Genomic DNA, 11911 nt, shown 5'->3' with positions numbered 1-11911 from the left:
TATTTTGCAACAGAGGGTACTTTATTTATTATAATACACAAATTTCAGTGAGTCATGTGACAGAAATGACATCAGAACTCACTGTTTATAACTGATGACATCAGAACTCACCGTTTATAATATATAATTTACAGGATATTCATGGCTTTTGTGTATTTTATATATATATATATATATATATATATATATATATATATATATATATATATATATATATATATATATATATATATATATACTAACTCTTCCACTCCTGAGGAACACCCTGTGCCACATGCAGTGTCTCAGCAGGATGGGGGTAAACGCACCTTGGAAGATTAATCTTATCCTCTCTTCTGCGTATTTTGTAATGAAAAGGAACCTAATTAGGCAAGTCATTCTTCATAACACAAGTCTAGCCCTTTTAATTAATTTAGTTGCCCGTCTAACATAACACCACCGTATTTGTTGGAACAGCTAATTAGCTATAAGGTTCTTTTCACTTCAGTATCGTCTGGGTATAGGTTACACTCTCTCTACCCATGAAGCAAGGGGAATCTTTGCGACCTTGAATCTGTAGCAAAGGTTTCTATATTTAGCAATCAAAAATCTGCTGAAAAGCAGGTAAACAAAAGAAGTAGGTAGAAATGTTGTACATGTTTTGTGCTTCTGTACCAGCCCAAGGCAACCACAGCCCTTTAGCAGTAAAGATCTGTGTCTCCAAAGATGCCCCAGTAGCTCCCCATCTTCTTTTCTGCTGATTCACTGCACATGCTCTGTGCTGCTGTCACTTACTGAGCTTGGGGAGCCACTCACAATATACAGTACACATAGAATAGAAATGTCACAATATAAGGCTGATTAGTAATAGTGATGGGCGAATTTGCGCCGTTTCGGTTCGCCGAAAAATTCGCGAATTTCGCGCGAAATTCGCGAAACGGCGAAAAATTCGCGAAACGGCGCCGGCGTCTCGTTTTTGACGCCGGCGCCTGTTTTTCGACGCCGGCGCCCGTTTTTGACGCCGGCGAATTTTTTCGGCGAATTTTTGCGGGCGTTTCGCGAATTTATTCGCTGGACGCGAATCGCGCAAATTCGCCGCGAATTCGCACCTGGCGAATAAATTCGCCCATCACTAATTAGTAATTAATACAGATAATTACTACATGGCAGCACAGAAACCAGTGCAATTAGCATCAGAATTTAATAATCAGCAAACCTGTAGCATCAGCTTATATTACAGGGGAAGCTCATTTTCTGCTGGATAATTAGTGATGAGCCCTAAGCTTAGCTTCTCAACAGCCAATCAGAGCCCACTGAGCATGTGAGTGTCACAGACACTTTCCAAGATGGTGACCCCCTGTGACAAGTTTGAAGTCCTGGATCATTGCTGCTATTGACAAGCTGAAACTTTAGCCTCGTGCAATAAGTTCATTATATAAAATATGGCATTTTTAACCATATTCATTTTTAGGGTGTAGTTCTCCTTTAAGGCCTCTTCTATTCATCTTCCGGTCTCCAATTCAAACCACCGCCTGGATTTTATGGTAAATTGGGCAACCAGATAGCTGCTGAAATGGCATGCCGGGAGCTGCTGAATAAAAAGCTAAATCATTAAAACCACAAAATGAAGACCAATTGCCAGTCTCGGTATATCTCTATCTGCATTGTATTTATTTTAAAGGTGAAATACCCCTTTTAATTTATGATGAATTCATTATTGTTATGTAAGGCATCTCATCAGGCATGAGAATTTTTGGCACCAGCTGCACACAGTATGTTCTTACAGTTATGTCTAACCAAAAAGATACAGCTGTTATCTGTCTTATTTTATCCCCTTGAAATCAGAGGATGTGCAGGGGTACGGGGAATCATTGGGAAGGTGCAGCAAATCTGCCGTTAAATTCTTTCCTAAAAGTCCAGCTTTATTTTTAACTCTCCTAATGGAAGACTTGAAAGATACAGTATCAGTGGGTCCCGTTTATTCCATTTGAGGCGTGCTTTGACCCAACACTTAAACCACTGCATGTTTGTCAGTTAGGGTCGGGGTTTGGGTTTCAGCATTAAAAGGGTATTTCACTGTAACACCTAGAAAAATATTCCAAGTCCAACCCCCCCCAGGCCGAAATCATGGGCCACCTCTACGTAGCCCATGAAAACAAAACTGCCCACCCCCGGGGGCTGCTTCCTCTTTATACCACTGATGGTAACTAGGTAGTATAGGTAGTACAGGTATGGGACCTGTTATCCAGAATGTTAGGGACCTGGGGTTTTTCTGGATAACAGATCTTTCCATAATTTGGATCTTCATGCCTTAAGTCTACTAGAAAATCATGTAAACATTAAATAAACCCAATAGGCTGGTTTAGGGTCAAAGTGGGGGTCTGCTGTCACAGGGCCCCCCTCCCGGCAGTCCCCGGGGGCCCCCTCCTGAACTCTGGCCCCCTGTCAACCTCCACGAACGTGCACAAAAGACGCGACGCACATGCGCAGAAGAGGCACCGCTATTTTTTTTCTGGGGCAGCCTCCACGAACGCGCCGTGCACACACGTACAAAAGACGTGATGGGACACATCATTAACTTTCTTTTCTGGGGCAGCTGGGGGACCAGGTCTGGGCCTGTGGGGGCCATGAGGCCCAGGGCCCACCAAGTTTTTTCCCGGTGTCCCGGCAGCCCAGTCCGACCCTGGGCTGGTTCTGCTTCCAATAAGGATTAATTATTTCTTAGGTTGGATCAAGTACAAGCTACTGTTTTATTATTACAGAAGAAGGGAAATCATTTTTTGAAATTTGGATAAAATGGAGTCTATAGCAGATGGCCTTTCCAAAATTCGGATCTTTCTGGATAACGGGTTTACGGATAATGGATCCCATGCCTGTATAGGTAGTAGGAGGTGGCAATTAAAATTTCCTTTCAAGCTTGGAATTCAAAAATAAGCACTTGATTTGAGGACCCTGAGAGCAACATCCAAGGGGGTGGAGAGCAACATGTTGCTCACGAGCTACTGGTTGGGGATCACTGTCGTAGAGAATGAGAGTATAAAGTTGCAATATTATTTGTCTTTTGTCCAAGATAACATGTTTGTTTCCTTTTTTTCCGCAGGTATTGGACCTGTGCTAGGGCTCATTTTTGTGCCCTTGATTGGATCAGCTAGTGATAACTGCCAAAGCACCCTTGGCCGAAGGCGGCCATTCATCTGGCTACTTTCCATTGGCATCCTCCTTTCTCTTTTCATCATTCCCCATGCAGACTCCTTGGCCTCCTTTTTCAGTAACAGGCAAAAAAATGCCCATATTTTTATACTCATTTTTGGGGTTGGCTTGTTGGATTGTTGCGTCCAGGTCTGTTTCACCCCGCTGGAGGCTCTTTTTTCAGACCTGTGCCACGATGATGAGGGCTGTGGCCAGGCATTCGCCATGTTCTCTTTTATGATCAGCTTTGGGGGATGCATCGGGTACCTACTGGCAGCCGTTAACTGGAATTATAGATACATGTCACTTTACCTCGGGGCAAACAAGGGAAAGTTGTGCTCACCACTATTTTTTAAAACCATTAGGCGGGGGTGCAATGAGGGTGTGACCACAAAATACATATAGACAAATACAAGAGTCCTCTGCACTCAACCCATTATCAATATATTTAAGACAGAGACATTTTGTGCTACTGCTACTAAAAAATGCCTTACCCTTTAAACAAAACAGGGATTGTTTGTCCATATATTGCAATATATTTAAGCTGGCCAACTACGTCAAAGTCATCCCATATCTGGCCAGTCCTATGCTTAATTTTCATCTGATTCATTAAGAATTCAATTGCTTAATTATACATTTAACAAAGGGACTAAGTTTTACCTGCAACTTACTTGCTGCTTTCAAAGTAAAACTCCCAAACTTGGCTGCCCTTTTATTAGACACCAGTGGGATCACCTGACTATAGCTGGGAGGGGTGGGAGCTACAACATGGAGCTGGTCACTGCTCATGTATAACTATAACAAACAAGGGAAAGTTGTGCTCACCACTATTTTTTAAAACCATTAGGCGGGGGTGCGACCACAAAATACATATAGTCAACTACAAGAGTCCTCTGCACTCAACCCATTATCAATATATTTAAGACAGAGACATTTTGTGCATACTACTACTAAAAGCAGCTAGTAAGTTGCAGGTAAAACTTAGTCCCTTTGTAAAATGTATAATTAAGCAATTGAATTCTTAATGAATCAGATGAAAATTAAGCGTAGGACTGGCCAGATATGGGATGACTTTGACGTAGTTGGCCAGCTTAAATATATTGCAATATATGGACAAACAATCCCTGTGTTGTTTAAAGGGTAAGGCATTTTTCAGTAGCAGTATGCACAAAATGTCTCCATGTCTTAAATATATTGATAATGGGTTGAGTGCAGAGGACTCTTGTAGTTGACTTTACCTCGGGGGTCAAGATGAGTGTCTCTTCCTATTGCTAATTGTTATATTCATAATAAGTGTCCTTGTTACAATGAAGACCTCATAGGAGCATTTCTATAGCCCACAGCAAAGCATGGACCTAAAGCCTACACCAACCTCAGGTTTGCTCCCTAGGGGCTGCTGTGCACCAAAATGGAAGCTCAGATCTTGGAAATGCAACCCTCTGTTCTGTCTCTTGAGTCTGTGCTGGTCAATTACCCCAAGACTTTACAGCAGCTACTGTCGCATTCCATCAGTCATGAAGCAACTGTGCACTGCACAACTCCGCAGCTGGATGGCTGTGATGTCTTTTATGTTGTTCTACACTGACTTTGTTGGAGAGGGATTGTACAATGGAATTCCAAGTGCTGCTCCAGGAACTGAGTCCAGGCTGCGCTACAATGAAGGTATGGCCCTTAATACTACTGAATGAGAGAGGTATTTAAAGTATTACCATCTTTTTCTTTGTGGGATAAAACATTAACAGGGTCCTTTAATGCATTATAAGCATATAATACACAAAAGCTATGAATATCTTGTAAATTATATCCTTATAAACGGTTAGTTCTGATGTCATTTCTGTCACGTGACTCACTGACATTTGTGTATTATAATAAATAAAGTACCCCCAGTTGCAAAATATGAGGATATTAGACGTTACCTCATAGTTCCATGAACTAAATAAAAGCACTCGGCCTTAGGCCTCGTATTTTTATATGGTCATGAAACTCCTCAGTAACTTATAATATCCTTATAATTTACAAGAGGGGGTACTTTATTCACTATATTATTAAGCTGCACAAGGGCAGTTGCAGGTTACTACAGGCAAACCGAAATAACAGCAGATAAAAACGGGGCTATCTGGCACTAATAAAGACAATTTTTGAACTTGTTCTTTTGGCCCTGTGGATTCCTCTGAGAGTCGGATAGCCCTGTTTTTTTCTGCTGTTTTTTGTTATGGTTGACCAATAGTAATTACAAAATAAAAACTCTGGGGGTTCCAAGTTGTTTCCCTCCCAGTGATTCTAGTGGTTTATCTGTTACTCCAGGCAGGTGCTCCTCTGAGCCAGCCCAGAGTGCCACTTTAGTTTTTTCAGGGGTCCCCTGCACCAATTCTAGGAAGATGCATGCAAGAGGAGCACCAGAACAGGGTCACAGTTAAAGGAGAAGGAAAGGCTAAAATTAAGTAAGTTTATCAGAAAGGTCTATATAAATACACCAGTAAACCCTCAAAGTAATGTTGTTCTGAGTCCTCTGTCAAAAGAAACACTACATTTCTTTCCTTATATTGTGTACTCATGGGCTTCTGTATCAAACTTCCTGTTTTCAGCTTAAACCTCCAGGTCTAGGGCTTGAGCATGCTCAGTTTGCTCCTCTCTCTCTCTCCTCCCTCCCTGTTGTAATCTGAGCCCAGAGCTATGAGTGAGCAGGGAGAGACTCAGGCAGGAAGTGATGTCACACCAAGCCAATATGGCAGTTGCTATCCTAAACAAACAGAAAACACTTCAAGAGCTGTTTACTCAAGTATGGTAAAGCATTTTGCAGAATAAATATAGTGTTATAGCTTGCACTATAATGGCTAATCTATTGGCAATAAACTGCTTCAGTAGCTTTCCTTCTCCTTTAAGTGATTAGAAGCCCTAGTCCAGTCCGAGACCAGCAAGACCCAGAGTTTGGCCCAGCACATAATTTGTTCACTTCTACCGTTGGGCTATGGATCGGTGACAGGTCCAAGAACCTCCCTGCTTATGATTTCAGCATGCTCCAGCACATCACAAGGGTGCTACCAATGTGTCTTAAGGGGAAAATTATTTTTTTTAATTATTAATTTAATGTTTTTCTGGCAAAAGGAATTAGATTAAAGTACCTCTTGTAATGATTCTGTTCCTAAATTGGTTGCTAATGAAAATCTATTTAAAGAGAAAGTCCTGCCTAACGAGCTTAAATGGGCAGTCAGTCTTTCATTTGGTGATACATTTTGTTCTGCAGAATTGCAATATTCAGCATTTTATAGTTGGCTCGTGGCAGTTATTTGTAGAGACGGGGTTGAGTGTATGGAAACTGTATCTGAACTGAAAAATAAAACATGGGGGGTGGGAGAACAAATCTAGGAAATAAGGAATTTAAGGAACCTAAGGGAATACTGTAAGCCTTGTACAAGAAGCAGGTGAAGCTATTTGCCTGGCATGATGGGAGCTGTAGTCCAGAAACATCAGAGATAGGATCTACAATCAACACTGCATGATTAAAGTTTTTTTAGCTGACGTCTACTTGGAACTGGGTAGACCAGTGATCCCCAACCAGTAGCTCGTGAGCAACATGTTGCTCTCCAAACCCTTGGATGTTGCTCCCAGTGGCCTCAAAGCAGGGGCTTATTTTTGAATTCCAGGCTTGGAAGCACGTTCTAATTGCATAAAAATGAAGTATAGTGCCAAGTACAGTCTCTTGTAGGCTGCCAGTCAACATAGTGGTCAAACAACATCTTGGTTAAGACATTAGGAGCTTTCACGCTCTTGCAAGTTTGTCTATTGTTCTATCCCATGCTATTTCCTCTTATTATTATAACTAGTAGTAATTCTTCTATTTTCTGCTACTGTTTAGTCTTATAATGAGCTATTTAGCTCTTTAACATAAGGAAATCAATTGGAATAATACCAACATTGTTCTTAGCAGCAAGGCTGCAAATAAAGAATTTGCTTGTTTGCCGCTCAAGAAATGTTTCATCCATTTACTGTCAAGCAGAGAAGCTAATAAGCCTTTGTCCTTATAATCTTGCATTTGTAAATTACCCTGTGTATTTATAAATATTTATGTGTGTCTGTGTGTGTGTCTATATATATATATATAGATATAATACACAAGATTCATGAATATCCTGTAAATTATATCCTTATAAACGGTGACTAGTGATGTCATCAGTTATAAATGGTAGAGTAGTGATGTCATTTTTGTCACATGACTCTCTAAAACGTGTGTTTTATAATAATAAAAATACCCCTTGTTGTAAAATATGAGGATATTAGAAGTAACCTTGGAGTTTCTTGACCTGCATATGGTCATGAAACTCCTCTGTGACTTATAATATCCTTATATTTTACAATAGGGGGTACTTTATTCACTATATATACAGTCTATATAATGTGTGTGTGTTGGAAAGTAATGGAATAGGGATGAGATGGCCTTGCCTATACCTGAACACCTATAATTAAAATTGTGTAGACTGTACATTTGTTTTGTTTGTTTAACTCTCCAGCCGCTTGTTACAATAGGTTTTTATGCCAAGAGCTGTGCTGTCCCAAAGCAAGAACGGATATACCCTCACCAAAGAAGCAGTTTATTTTTCATCCAACAATAATGAGGATGGTAAGCACAAGGGGACACCACAGATTAAAGAAGAACTGTACAGTAAAATATTTGTGTATGCAACGTTTCGGAGTGTAACCCCTTTGTCAAGCTTAACAAGGGGGTTACGCCCGAAACGTTGCATCCGCAAATAAACAATCAAGGGTTTCCCTGCTAGAAATATCCTGTTGTGCCGGTGATTTTTCTCTTCTCTGACTGTTGTGGAGGCTGCCAATACCTCCTTCATCGAGCACCAGGTGTCACGAGATTCAGACGGCCAGGGTGTGCGAGGTGACTCCTCTTTTCTTCCTACTGCGCATGCACCCGAATGTCATAAAGTTTCCAATTTCTTTTTCGGAAACTTCCTGACTTTCGCAGCATGTGCCACAGTAATAAATGTGGATGTTCGACCTGAGAAAAATAAATAGTGGTCTTTTAATAGATGCTAACCAAGTTGCCCATGTGGCATATTTTTTGGGGTCAAATTATCAGTGGCGTAACTACCGGGGGAGCAGGGGGTGCAATTGGGCCAGGGCCAGCACCCCGCAGGGCCCCCCGGCAGTCACGCTGGTTGGAGTCGGCTGCAGCGCTGCACGGACGAGGGTGGGGGACGGGGCCTGGCTGCACGGCCTGCACCAGGGCCCGCCCCCACCTAGTTCCGTCACTGCAAATTATAATAAATTGACAATGTCATAAATAGCAGTTTATGGAGCCCAAAAACAAGAATACCTTGGAGGGCCACATCTGGCAAGCAGGCCTCCAGTTGGACAGCCCAGAAACATATTACAAAGCTGGTTACCAAGGGAGGCAAAAATGCAGCTCCTGGCAATTTTAAGAGCAGAATTTCTAGTTTTCAACCTGGAAATTCCCAGGTTGAAAACTGGAAATTCCCTGGACTCTCTCCAATGCCAAAAAGGTGAGCGTGGTGGAGAGGGGCAGCAGCAACAAAGCCCCTGGTGGTGAGGTCAGTCCAGATAAAACTTCTTGTTAACAGAATAGTACAATAAGTTTTTTATATGACTTTTTGTAAGAAAGCCTGGAAACCCAACTTGAATCACCAATACCTTCAATGCTGCTTTTGTCCAACAATGGACAATGGTTTTGATACAGGAAAGGCTGCAATATAAAAATGTAATGCTTTGTCTCTTTCCTTTTAATATGTAAATGGAAACAATTGTCATGCAAGTGCCTGAGCAATGCAAACCTTGATGCAGACTTATTTATAGTAATAATTTTATTTTCTGTACCAAAATAAATCTAATTTATATTGTAGATATGGAGGGTATTTTGTAAGTTGTAAGCAATATTCATATATAAAATAATGTTCAGTAAACCAAATTTTAATAAATTATTACCTGCCATCAACAGATGTGGCGTGCAGTATGTTACCATGTGTATAATTAATCCTTTTATATTGAGCATTCAGTATGATTCCTAATAAAAGGAGAACTAAAGCTTATGTAAAGAAATAGCCTAGAGATGTTGTACATTATGTTTTGGGCTTCTGTACCAGCCCAAGGCAACCACTCGTGAGGCAACTTCGGAAAACAAAGCGCTCCGAGTGCCATCCCGCCGGCGATTTACATTCTAGCCAGTGGGAAGGCAGGGGAGGCAGTTTGGGGAGATTAGTCGTTCACGAAGAAGAAGAAGAAATTTGTGACTATTCTCCACGAATCTGAGCATGTAGGTCAGGGTCGGACTGGCCCAGTGGAAGATCGGGAAAAAACCCAGTGGGCCCCGGCCCTAATGGGTCCCCGGCCCTAATGGGTCCCCACTGGGCCAGACCCCTCTGCCAATCTCCTGGACCTTCGTAAAAAAATCGATTTGCAGTGCCGCACAGCGCACTTCGCACATGTGTGCTGTGCGGCTCCTGCTGTGCATGTATGCTGGTACGGTTATGGCATGCGTGCTTGCCGGCGCCGCAAAAGAGCCTCATGAGAACAGCTCCGTTGGGACAACCGCGCCACCATTATAGTGGGGCCAGAGGGTCCGGAGGGGGGCCCTGGACAGCAGTCTCATGGGCCCAGGGCCCCCCAGTCTGACCCTGATGTAGGTCAATCAAATATTGTTGACTAAAACTTCAGTCAAGAATCTACCCCTGGCCTCACCAGACAACCTTCAAGAATGAAATGATGTTTCTGACAACATTTGGGATTCCCTTGGATTTTTTTTTTAATGAAGGACATTATTTGTGTGCACACGTCCAGAATATTTTTGTCTCCAAATTCTCTTGCTTGAAATAGACATAAAAAAGGTTAAAAAGCACAGCTGTTTTTTTTTGGGGGGCACAAAAGCAAATCCGTGCAGGGCTGCCTGGCCAGCAACTGCTGTGGCTTCTGTTTTTCTCTTTAGCACTTGGAAATATTGCAGTCGAGTTCTAATTTTACTGTAATGATCCCTAGGTATTTACACGGTGCCAGCGAGGGGATTTTTTTTTTTTTTTTTGCAGGGGCGCTGGATCAAAGGAATACTGCAAATAGCTGTCAATCAAAATCTATCCTCCATCACTTTAGGTTTGTGATGGATTTCTGCACTCTAAAAGAAATACTGGGTTCTTCATGGGTGCCAGAGCAGTTTAGAAAGTCGGACCTTTTTATTTTTAGGGACAGTATACTCCATGGATACTCCATGAGTTCAAGTGTGTGGGAACTGTAGTTTACAAATGGGTTCTTATTGGAGATCTAAACCCTCCATCAATTAGTCCCACCCCATTTATCAATAGGTACAACAATAGGTAGTCTTGGCCAAGTGGTGCTCCAAGGGAATACACACTACTACACCCCACTATTTGGATTTAGTGATGGGCGAATTTGCGAATTTCCCACGGAATTCACGAAACAGCAAAAAATTTGCGAAACGTATTTTTACGGCCAGGTCAATTCTGACGCCCCAGTCAATTTTGACATTGATTAATGTTGACACACAACGGTTTTAACGCGGGCGACTTTTCCAACGCGCGTCCCAAATTTTTTGACGCGTGCCTGTCGAATTTATTTGCCAATCATTGCTCGGGTTTACTAGCCTCACCTTGCTGGAGAATGGGTATACTATGATAGGAGCTTGAATTGAAGGTCCTTACTTAAGAGGTCCCTGCAGTACAGCTTCTTGAAGGCTTTGCTAGAGCTCAGTTTGATACTTCCCAGGCTCCTCAGCACCACTGGTCACTGGTGGAGTCCAAAAAGAAAAAAGGTGACAGAACCAGGACTTCCTGAACCAGTAAGGGAAGTTAACCCCTTGGGTTATATAAATGTATATTTATATATGGTTTTTGGGAGCCCCCAAAAACACAGTATTCTGGGAAAGAGATGTAGAACTGTAGGGAATTACATGGTTCCTTGAGGCAAAGTGAATTTACAAACAATTATAACAAGTACAGTGAAACCTCAATTTTACATCAATTTTACATCCCCTGATTTTCCCTCATTTTACATTGTTGTTTTGTGGTTCCACCTATATATTATTCATAATACATTTCCCTGATTTTACATTTTCCTCGAATTTAGACAAATTTTTTCTGGTTCCCTGAAAAACGTAAAATGGGGGTTTTACTGTACTAGGCGTAAGCCATATGTTACATGTGTGGATATTGCCTTAGACCCTTAATGGACAATATAAAAGTTGTCACCTCCTCTGATGAAGCTCCAATGACACAATGTGTTTGGAACTGTGAGGCACCGAGGTACCTCTGTCCTTTTCGTACGGTTGATTTTTAAAATTTTGGAAAAATTCATGAATGTTTTGTGCCCAAAAGAAATGTTTTATGTGTGATACTACCTACCATTTGTATGTTTAAATTGAATTTATTTCAGAAGTATCCGCAGATGGCTACTTTATTGGAACACTAGAACCTACTGATGGGTGAATCTGTCCCGTTTCGGCAAATAATTTGCAAAATGGCGGAAAATTCGCAAAACACATTGACGTTAAAAAAATTTTGCCGTACGACAATTTTTATAGGCGACTATTTTATCCAACTGCATTAAAGTAAATGGACGTCCGAATAATGAATGCGACAATTTTGACTCATAGTGGAGTTTTCGCCAGCAAATTTTAATGAATTTATTCGCGGGCGGCGAAACGCAGCAATTTCGCTGATATTCCATGCCTGCCGGATTTATTCGCCCATCACTACCAGGACCCTCTAGG

The 11911-nt window shown here is 41.6% G+C and overlaps 1 pseudogene; it reads left to right on the top strand.

The window, feature by feature from the left end:
- Positions 1 to 2960: 2960 nt before the first annotated feature.
- Positions 2961 to 4896, top strand: LOC121402064 (annotated as a pseudogene).
- Positions 4897 to 11911: the final 7015 nt, after the last annotated feature.

The sequence above is a fragment of the Xenopus laevis genome, chromosome 3S (assembly GCF_017654675.1).
Source record: "Xenopus laevis strain J_2021 chromosome 3S, Xenopus_laevis_v10.1, whole genome shotgun sequence".
NCBI lineage: Eukaryota > Metazoa > Chordata > Amphibia > Anura > Pipidae > Xenopus > Xenopus laevis.
Note: the sequence above shows the minus strand (reverse complement) of the source record. Positions and strands in the feature narration are given on the sequence as shown.